This window comes from Canis lupus, chromosome 28 (genome assembly GCF_011100685.1).
Source record: "Canis lupus familiaris isolate Mischka breed German Shepherd chromosome 28, alternate assembly UU_Cfam_GSD_1.0, whole genome shotgun sequence".
Classification (NCBI taxonomy): domain Eukaryota; kingdom Metazoa; phylum Chordata; class Mammalia; order Carnivora; family Canidae; genus Canis; species Canis lupus.
In genome coordinates, this window is record NC_049249.1 from 6,999,133 (window position 1) to 7,009,531 (window position 10,399).

A 10,399-nucleotide genomic window follows, 5' to 3' on the forward strand; every position below is an offset into this window, starting at 1 on the left:
AACAGGGAGCGATCACGGAGCCGTCGGGAACGAGCCCAGCGCCCAAGCTGCCGGCAGACGGCCGGGGGCGCCCCGGGGCGGGGAGGGGCGGGAGGGGCGGCGGGGCGCGAGCCGGGGCGCCCTGCTGCCGCGGGGAGGGGAGGCCGGGGCGGCGGGCGCGGGTGTGGGCGGCCGGCGGGCCCACGCGGGGCTGCGCGGCTTTTCCGTGGCTGCCGCTTCGATAAGGCGTTTTTCAGGAACCCTGCAGGGGCCCTCGCTTCCCTCCCGCCGGGTAAGCGAGGACAGGTCCACCGACCGGACACCCCTGTGCCACCTCCCGCGCCCACCGAGCTCGGGGATCGGCCCGAGAAAGAGGGAAGACGCGCCTTCGCGGTCGCGGTCGCGGCGGCAACCTCTAGGGTTCAAGGCGCTGCACCGGCAGGAGGGCTCTCTGGCTCCTGGCCGAGGATCTACGCCAAAGAAACAGGGCAAAACTGTAAACAAGAAACGAAAACATGCCACCCCCCTGCCCCCAGCATTAAGGATGTGATAAGGGGCCTCATTGTGTCTTATCCAACAGAACGTTCCTACACAGGATCCTGATGCCAGTTAAGTTGTGGCATTATTTTGAGATCATTTAAAGAAAACAAGGATTGAATAGTTTAAATGTAGACACTACACATTCTTTAAAAGCCAAAATTAGTACAGTTTTTTCAATCTAGAAATAAAAAGGCACTGAAGCACCCTGCAGGTTTTAATTTCTAGTAAGATAAATATCGATAGCCATAACCCATATAAACAAAAGGCTCTTTGGGGTCCCCAACAATTTTAAAAGAGTAAAGTGTCTCACTTGGGACCAGAAAGTGATAAGACCACTGTGGATAATCCCCACTCAACCTTGTTGATAGGTCTGTTTCTTCCTATGACCTCATATGGAGCTATTGTTTTTGGAATTTCCACAACCAAATAAACCCCTAATTGCACCTGGGTTAGCATTCTTCTAGCTCTGGAAGCTGCTTTTCATTGACCTGAAGGACTTTGACCAAAGTTAGCTTGTTTCCTCCCTGGCATTTTGGGCTGTTTTGGTTGTTGGGGTCTTTTTTCCCCCTTCTATCCTTTTTTTTCCTAATTTATTTTTACTTTTATCACTGTTATTGTTTACTCAATTATATTTTAGTTTGTTGATATTTGCTTTCCTTATTCTTGTCTAGCGTTGCGTTTCGATTCCATTACAAAGGTCAGTTCCTCAGGTGAAATTTGAGCTGATTTTCTTTGGAGGCGATTTGGACCAAGGCTCTCACCAGCTTTTCCCAAATGTGAGCCGACCTTGGGACACCTTGACCCCACGCACAGCAGTAAGGCCCACAGGCTGCCGGGCCTGCCAGCCGCCTTCTGCTGAGGAGAGGCTCGTGGTGCCACCGTCCCCCGCAGGCCACTGGCAAGCAGAAGTCAGCTGTGGGGAGCTTGGCCCAGCGCCTGACTGGGAAAGCGACGGCGGGCGGTGAGGATCACCGATGAGATGCAGCAGGTCTCCACCTTGCAGAGACTCCCCCCGCCAAGCAGGAATGGTGGAGGAGAGGCTCCCCCCAACACAGCGAAATACCAGGGGGGCCCGACGCTGAGGACACTCCTGGCCTTGCTCAGCAGGCGCTGGCGGAGGCGCTTCGAGCACCTAGTGGCTCGTGGCAGCAGGAAAGGGAAGAGGCAAGTTCCACCAGGTGGTGACTGCTGTGCAAACTGTCACCGGAGGCCGGCTGTGTGCGGAGACTTGAAGGCAGAAAACCTGCTCTTGGAAGCTGACAGGAACATCACGATTGCAAACTCTGGCTTCAGCAACAAATTCACCTTTTCCAACAAGCTGGACACCTTCTGTGGCAGGGCCCCCAAGCTGCCCTCAGCTCTCCCAGGGGAGAACCGGGCGGAGTCATCCTACACACACTGCTCGACACTCTCCTGCCTTTCGAGGGCCAGAACTCAAGGAGCTGGGGTGCCGGGACCGAGCAGGATACACCACATTCCCTTCTAGCCCGTGGAAGGTGGAAACGCGCTTGAGAAATTGTCCGTTCCCATCCCAGGAAGAGGCAGGTGGAGGATACTGGGAAGGCTCCACGGATTGCTGTGGGTCCCGAATCTGAGGGCCTGAAGGCCTGCGTGGAGCCACTCTGTGACTATAAGGACCCTCAGCAGACTGGATTCGGGGTGCCCGGGGTTACACATAGGAGAGATCTAGGACTGGGTTATGAGACCCGAGGGTCCGCAGGCCCCGAAGCCTGAGCCTCCGGGGGTCTACCCAGCAGCAGCCCCCCTCCCGATCCCCACGGCCAGCAGGGGTCTCTGCCACCTGCCGCTGAGCAGTTTCAGCGGCCTCCCTGCCCGCCCCAGCCGCTAACCCAGGAACCCGGGAGGAGCCTGCAGCACGGCCCACGTGCCTGCCAGCCCTCTCCCGGCCCGAGAAGACCACCCTGGCCCCGCTGCCGTCACCAACCTAACCCCAGCACAAGTCAGAGCCGGAATTCCGCGCCCCCCCCCGCCCGGGCCAGGCTCCACGCAGAACGGCAGAGACAACCTAAGCCAGCCAGGGCCCCGGCCCCAGGGCCTTTGCTTCTGCCGCTGTCCCCCAGCGCCCCTCCCCTCCCCTGACGGGGAACCCAAGGCCGGCGGGCCCTCCAGGCTGCGCCCCTGCAGAGTCCTCGCGAGGAGCCACCGCCCAGCACGGCCACCCCCACCCAGCAGGTCGCTGTGCCCCCCTCCCCCCCCCCCCCCGCAGCCCGGCAGGTGCCACGCCCTGGGGGGACCGCCCTGGGGGGACCGGCCTTTCCAGGGGCCCCTGCGAGCGTCTTCGGGAAGTTGCAGCTCAGGTCTCCAGGCCGGGTCTTCGGCTCTTCGAGCGCCGCCGCCGGGAGGAGCCGGACGGGCCCGAAGGCAAAGGCGGAGGCGGGAGCCCGGAGCCCGGGCGGCCGCGCTGCGGGTGGAGGGCGGAGGCGCGGGGGTGACGGGGGCCCGGGCGCCGGGGCCGGCCGCGTCGTCTCTGCGCCCCGCGGGGACGGCCCGGCCCTGGAGGGGGACAGACACGGCGCTGGCGAGCGCCCGAGGCCGGGACCGGCCGGGCCGCCCCGTCGCCCCCTCCCCGCCGCGCGGGAGCGTCCCGGGGCAGAGCGAGGGCTCCGCGGCGGGGCGGGGCGGGGCGGGCCCCAACCCTCCCAGGGCCTCCCGGGCCGCCACCCCTCCCCGACCTCCCTCCTTCCCTCCCAGCGGCCCGGCCTGCCCGACCTCAGCCCCCCACCCCCGCAGGTGGGCACCTGCCACCCCACCCCTGCCCGCCCTCCCTCCCCAGAGCGGGCGCTTCTCCCCAGGGTGCTGCCAAAGGGGTGCCTTCACCTGCCCCACCGCCCTCCAGGGCTTGGAATGTGGGGGGGACCGCAGGGCTCCCCTGGGGCCCACTGGGCTATTTGTCTCCCTAGTGACAGGGGCACTGAGCATTCTCCGCCCTCGGAGACTTTTGAGAGCACCCACTGCCCATCGTCACCCTCTTCCCCTTGGTTTGCGCTGATCTGGACACCCTCTCGTTCCCACACAATGACCTTGTCTCAGCCCACCCTGCTACCTCATCACTCTGCCCCCCTCACTGCCCCTTCCGGACAATGTGGCCCCTCCTTGGGCTGAGGGACAAGCAGGGCAAGTGGCTTCCCGTCTGCTAGCCTCGCTGCTGGTGTCCGAGGGAGATGTGGGCGCTGGCTGGCGGTGGCCCCTGCATCCCTCAACTTAGTTCTCTGCTCTGTTCTTGACAAATAAGACTCGGCTCTAGGGCTCCTCTTCCCTCCAGTGCCTATTCCTGCCCTGTGGAACTGTCCAGATGCTCCAAGGGCTCCAGAGGGCAGGGCTTGGCTCCTAAAGGGGGCGGGGGGAGGTGCCCCAGCCAGGGCCCCAGCCCACCAGCCTCCCTCCAGCACTTAGCTTCTCCTCAGGATCAAACACAGAGTAAAATGAATGTTTGGGTGGGGGGAGTGAGCCTGTAGGCCTCTATAAGATTTTTAATCTCCGAGGAATGGGAGACATTGGAGTTTTCAGAGAACTGACATAAACTGACTAATATTTTAACAGGATCCCTGTGTTTGGTAAAGTGTTAGGGGACCAGGGCAGAAGTAGGGGAATACCAGGGAATATTGCCATAATCCAGGTGAGTGGTGATGGTGGACTGGACCGGGGTCGTGGGAGCAAAGGTGAAGAGGAGTGTGTCCCTGTGTCTGGCAGCTTGTACCTGCTGAATTAGCGATCAGGGCTTGATTTCCAAGGGGCCTCAGGCAGGGCTCTCTCTGCCTCCCAGCCCCAGTGTGGCCTTCCGTCCTCTTCTATCTCTTCTCCTGGACTCCCTCTTCCAGCTAATATCAGAATATCAAAAAAAAAAAAAAGAAGATCCAAGTAGCAGAGCCCAAAAGAAGGAGTCTAAGATGCAAATTAGTAAGTATAGAGCGAAAGGAGAGATAACACCGAGGAAGAGAAGGCCCTCCTCAGCTCAAGGTCTCACTTGTAAACAGAAACCAACTCAATTGATCTCAACAGGAAAGGAATTTATGATAAGGATATTGGGTAGATCACCAAATTGCCAATGGGCTCGGAGAGCCAGGTTCTATGAGACACAGGGTCAATGCCCACTACCACATGGCACAGCTCATCAAGGGTGGACACCCCTACCACCACCAACAAGCTACAGTCTCTACAGCTTGCACCACCCACCTCTCTAGCACTGCACCCGCATCCGTCCCACCCCAGCCCTGTTGCCACGACTGCTCTAGAAACTCAAAGCAAGTAGAGGCTCCAGGTGCCTACCTCTGTGAGTCACTGGCTCCTGCCTCCAAGTCAATGCTAGTCACCTGACCATGCTATAGCTGCAAGGGGCTCTGGGGAAGCCAGCGTTTATCATTGTCATCTCCCATTGTGGGAGGCCACCTCTGCATCCCACTATGACTTATAAGGTCGGGGAAATACCAAGCATACAAGGGAGTGCAGGTGCTAAGCAGACTTAGAAGAACACACGCACAATTGTCCATAAAAAAAAAGTATATCAGATGGGGACCAGCAAATGTCCTATGATTATAAAATTACCAGACTGATTTCCTTCTGTGCCTCTAATCAAAATACCAGAAGAAAAACCCAAAGAAAAAAATTTCTCTCCCAAGGGAACTGCCTTAAATTAAAACACTTGTTTGGGTATTTGTTATAATATTATTGTCAGCAGCATATAAAAGTTTTATAAAGCTATATTTGTGACAGAAGACTCAAATCCTGACAATATCATTTGACACCCCCCCTTGATCCAGCTCTTACTAGAGCTGAGTAAACCCTTGGAATTCCCAGGTATTCAAGCAAATTACCTTTTCAATTCCAGCTAGTTTGAAATAAGTTTCTGTTCCTTGTACCCAAGAGATTCTGGAATAAATAACTATATCTGAGTAAAATTAGCACTTAACATTGGTTGATTCTATCCTGACTACAGACATAAATGGACTTAAGTTTTTTCCATAAATGGAAATGACTATAGATTTATTTTTGTAACCATCTGTGAGAGCCTTGGTAAATTTTCTTTATAATTTTTTCTTAGTTTTTAAGGTTTAATTTTCTTAAAGTGGGACAAAAGCATGTTGAAGAAGAAGAAGAAGAAGAAGAAGAAGAAGAAGAAGAAGAAGAAGAAGAAGAAGAAGGAGAAGGAGAAGGAGAAGGAGAAGGAGAAGAAGAAGAAGAGATCCTACTGTACTCTGAAAACATTTTAAGTTCCAGGCAAGGCAGCTTCTATTTGTTCCTGGAAAGAAACAAACTTTGACATAAATTTTATGTCAATATGTGAAAGAATAGATTTTAAAACTATAATATATGAGGGGAAAGGAGTAGGGAGATTGAATCTGTGATTAGCTAATAGCAAAAATTAAGATTCAACTAGCATTGATGCTGATCTTCAATATACAGGCGCGCACGTGTGTGCATGCATACACACACACACACACAAACACACACACGGCAAAATAGTGACTTCCCTGTAAGGGTTCTAGGACACTAGATTAACCTTAAATAATGCATTAAAATGTAAGAATTTTGAGACACTTCCCACGAATCATCAAAAAATGAACATGGACATCTACCTCCACCCCCTCCTCTAGCTCCACTGAGAGAATAGTAAAGGGATTGGATGAAAAGGTCAAGCCACAGAGAAGTGGCACAGAGATAAGAGCATTAACATGTGGGGAGCAGGTCTACAGATGGAGGCGGGGTGACTTTTTTGCAAAAGTGAGCGAGCCTGAGCCCAAGCCCCCAGCGACAGAGCTCCTGTGAGCAGGCTCCTTCCTGCCTGGGGTGCTTCTCAAGCTCTGAACTGGAGGTCAGGGACCCTGGGGGTGGGGGAGCACGTGGGTGAAAAGTCAGGAGTCCCTGGAAGTGTGACTACAGAGTGGTTAGAAGCCCATACCTGCTCCCCACTGGCAGAAGGCTGGAGGCTTACTCTCTGGAGCTGTTCATTGAGCAAAACTCTGTGGACTTCAGGGACCCAGGCTCTCCATGCAGGCAGTAAGCTGTGCTGAAAAACAGGGGAACAAGTGAGCATCCGCACACCAGGCAGTGGGACCCCCGGCCCCCTTGAATCCTGCTGGGTAATTTAGGGTGCAGCTTTCAGACTATCTCAGACCACCTTTCCTTCCTTCTTTCTGATTATATTTATGTTTTGAATTCTTTACAATGACATGTATTATTTATGTATATAAGCAAATGTTCAGGAGGTGAAGTATTTCCAACTCAAATATACCAGCCACCAAAGAATGTGTCAATCTGCTTCAACCATGAAAAGACATCTGGAACAGCAGCTAAATTGGGGTGGCCATCTGATTAACTTGATAATCACTTTTATTCACCAAGATCCATCTGCCCTTTGCAAAGATCTAATTGAACAATCCTTTCAAGAGTTAGAAATTGGCATTAAGACAGCACAAGTGGGCAGCCTCAGTGGCACAGCAGTTTAGCGCCGCTTGCAGCCCAGGGCCTGATCCTGGAGACCCGGGATCGAGTCCCAAGTCAGGCTCTCTGCATGGAGCCTGCTTCTCCCTCTGCCTGTGTCTCTGCCTCTCTCTCTCTTTCTGTCTCTATGAATAAATAAATTAAAAATCTTAAAAAAAAAAAAAAAGACAGCACAGGTAATAAATGTCCGACCAGAATTCAAACCATCTGACTCAGAAATGTAAGCCCACGTACCCACACCTTAAGACCTCAGTGCCTCTGTAAATCACATCCAGTTGCCACCCACAAATCAGATTTGCAGAATTAGTCTCATTATTTTGATAAAGAATACATTAAAATAATTCAACGTCTTTCCCCCAATATTAGATTGCAAAGTAGGTACCCAGAATAAGATCCAGTCCTTCTGCAGTAATTGCATGGTTGCTAATGGAAATCCACAGGCTGTCTGGCTTTCTAAAGGCGGTTTCATAACGTACCAATGACCTTAACCGCCGTGATGGGCGCGAGGCCAGGTCCCCACCGCCCGCGCAACGCCCAGATGCGGTAGTCCTCGCGGCCGCAGCCCCAGCTCCGGGGGGGGGGGGGGGGGGGGTGCTGGGAACACAGGACAGCCAAGTTTGGCGGAGCTGTAAGAGGCGTTGAAGAACCAGGAAAGAGAGACTTTGCACAACGAAAAATTGATTTGCAAGTTGCTCACTGAGGATGAAAAGACCTTAGACTCTACAAAACTGCAACCGATCGTTGCAGAACGTGAAGAGTGTAAGCCAAGGCGAGAGACCACGGCGGGAGTGGGTGTGGATGCGGATAAGGCTCAGAGTTGTGACACTGATATTTGGCGTTTCATGACTGGCTCCTGGCTGTTCCTCTGTCGATGACAGCAGGTCATCTAAAACAACTTCAGACAAAGGAAAATCCATTCCTTCACAAGGGGACAGAGAGCCTTCCGAGGCCAGAGTCTGCAGTGGCCCAGGGCAGGGCTTCCTGGATTGAGCCAGGGCAAGGAAAATGATCAGGGATAAAGAGGTGCATTGCATAATGAAAAATGAGTCAATTCACTAAGAAGACGTAACAATCTTTAATGTGGGTGAACCTAACAACAGAGCACCAAAATACATGAGCCAAGATTTGGTAGAACTGCAAGGAAAAATAAACCAATGACTCTACACCTCTCTATTAAAAATGGCCAGATCCAGCAGGGAGGAAAGCGGTAAGGATATAGTTGAACTGACCAGCACAATCAATGAGATCTGTTGACGTTTATAGGATACTTCATCCAACCAGTGCAGAATACACATTTTCTTCAAGCTCATGTGGAATATTCACCAAGATGGACCACATTCTTGGGCATAAAATACATGTTAAACAAATGTAGAATAGAAATCAAAGTATGGTTTCAGAACACAATGGAATTAAACCAGAAACTAATAACAGAAAACCCCCAAACAGTGGAAGATTAAGCAACATACTTCTAAATAACACATGGGTCAAAGAAGAGGTCTCAAAAGAAATTTTAAAATGTTTTGAGCTAAATGAAAATGAAAACACAACTTATCAAAGTCTGTGGGATGCAGCAAAAGCAGTGCTTGGAAGGACATTTATAGCATTGAATGCATATATTAGAGAAAAAGAAAGATCTAAAATCTATCATCGGGGATCCCTGGGTGGCTCAGTGGTTGAGCGTCTGCCTTTGGCCCAGGGCGTGATCCTGGAGATCCGGGATCGAGTCCCACGTCGGGCTCCCTGCATGGAGCCTGCTTCTCCGTCTGCCTGTGTCTCTGCCTCTATCTCTCTTCGTGTCTCTCACGAATAAATAAATAAATAAATCTTAAAAAAAAAATAAAATCTATCATCTAAGTCCCATCTTCATAAACTAGAGAAGAAGAGCAAATTAAATCCAAAGTAAATGGAAGAAAAGAAAGTTCTAAAAATCAGAGTGGAGATTTCTCTGTTTCTTCAATGCAATTGAAGAGAGGAGATTAATAACGAAAATCAAAGAAACCAAAAGCTGGATTTTTGACATGATCAGTAAAATCAATAAACCAACCGCTAGCCAAGCTACTGATTCTTTTCCAGGAAAAAGAGAGGACACAAATAACTGGCAGAAATAAAAAAGTTATTACTACCAACATCACAGACATTAAAAGGATAATAGAGGAATGTTATGAACAACTCTATGCTCACAAATTTTGTCGATCTTCTTCAATAACCAAATTTTAGATTTTTTTCTATTTTCATTTATCTCCTCTCTAATCTTTATTATTTCCTTCCTTCTACCTTTTATTATTTCCTATCTTTCTACCTTTGGATTTAGTTTGCTCCCCCCCCCCCCTTTTTTTTTAAGATTTTATTTATTCATGAGAGACACAGAGAACAAGAGAGGCAGAGATACAGGCAGAGGAAGAAGCAGGCTCCTTGCGGGGAGCTTGATGCAGGACTATTTCCCAGGACCCCGGAATCACGCCCTGAGCCAAAGGCTGACGCTCAACCATTGAGCCACCCAGGTGCCCCAGCTCTTCCTTTACTAATTGTTTAAGGTGTATAGTTAGATGATTGATTTTAGATCTTTCCTCTTGGGCAGCCCAGGTGGCTCAGCGGTTTAGCGCCGCCTGTAGCCTGGGGTGTGATCCTGGAGACCCAGGATCGAGTCCTGTGTTGGGCTTTGTGCATCTTTCTTCTGAATATATGCATCTACAGCTGTTAATTCCTCCCCTAGCATTGCTGTGCTGTATCCCAGAACTTTTGATATACTGTATATTCATTTTCATTTGTCTCATAATATTTTCTAATTTTCCATTGTGGTTTCTTCTTCAACCTGTTGGTTGCTTAAGCGTACGTTGTTCAATTTCCACATATTTGTGAGTTTTCCACTTTTTCCTCTGTATGTGATTTTCAGTTTCATTCCATTGCAATCAGAAAAGATATTCTGTATGATGTCAACCTTTTAAAATCTTTAAAAATTTTTAAAAATTTATTTATGATAGTCACAGAGAGAAAGAGAGAGGCAGAGACACAGGCAGAGGGAGAAGCAGGCTCCATGCACCGGGAGCCCGATGTGGGATTCGATCCCGGGTCTCCAGTATCGCGCCCTGGGCCAAAGGCAGGGGCCAAACCACTGCGCCACCCAGGGATCCCCCAACCTTTTAAAATTTATTAAGATTTGATTTGTGGACTAACATATGGACTATTCTGGAGAATGTTCTATTAGTACTTGAGATGAATGTATATTCTGCTATTGTTGGGTGAAATGTTCTGTATATATCCCTTAGGTCTAATTGGTTTATAGTCCTCTGTTTCCTTATTGATCTTCTGTCTTGTTGTTCTTTCCATTATTGAAAATGGAATATTAAAATATCCAACTATTATTGTAGTTGGATATTCACCTTCAGTTCTGTCCATTTTATTTCATATATTTTGGAGCTAT

The 10,399-nt window shown here is 50.6% G+C and overlaps 1 long non-coding RNA gene and 1 other non-coding gene across 3 annotated transcripts; both read right to left on the reverse strand.

Annotated features, from left to right (window-relative positions):
* Window positions 1-1,324: 1,324 nt before the first annotated feature.
* Window positions 1,325-1,455, reverse strand: MIR8815-2 (microRNA mir-8815-2). The gene has a single exon (NR_128757.1). It is a non-coding gene; the product is annotated as a microRNA mir-8815-2 (primary transcript).
* A 2,514-nt stretch (window positions 1,456-3,969) lies between these two features.
* On the reverse strand, window positions 3,970-7,505 carry LOC102154273. 2 transcript variants are annotated; one of them, XR_005380422.1, is made up of 4 exons: window positions 7,361-7,505; window positions 6,437-6,544; window positions 5,352-5,406; window positions 3,970-4,358 (listed from the first exon to the last, which is right to left on the reverse strand). It is a non-coding gene; the product is annotated as an uncharacterized LOC102154273 (long non-coding RNA). The 2 variants fall into 2 exon arrangements; XR_005380423.1 differs by lacking the exon at window positions 5,352-5,406.
* Window positions 7,506-10,399: the final 2,894 nt, after the last annotated feature.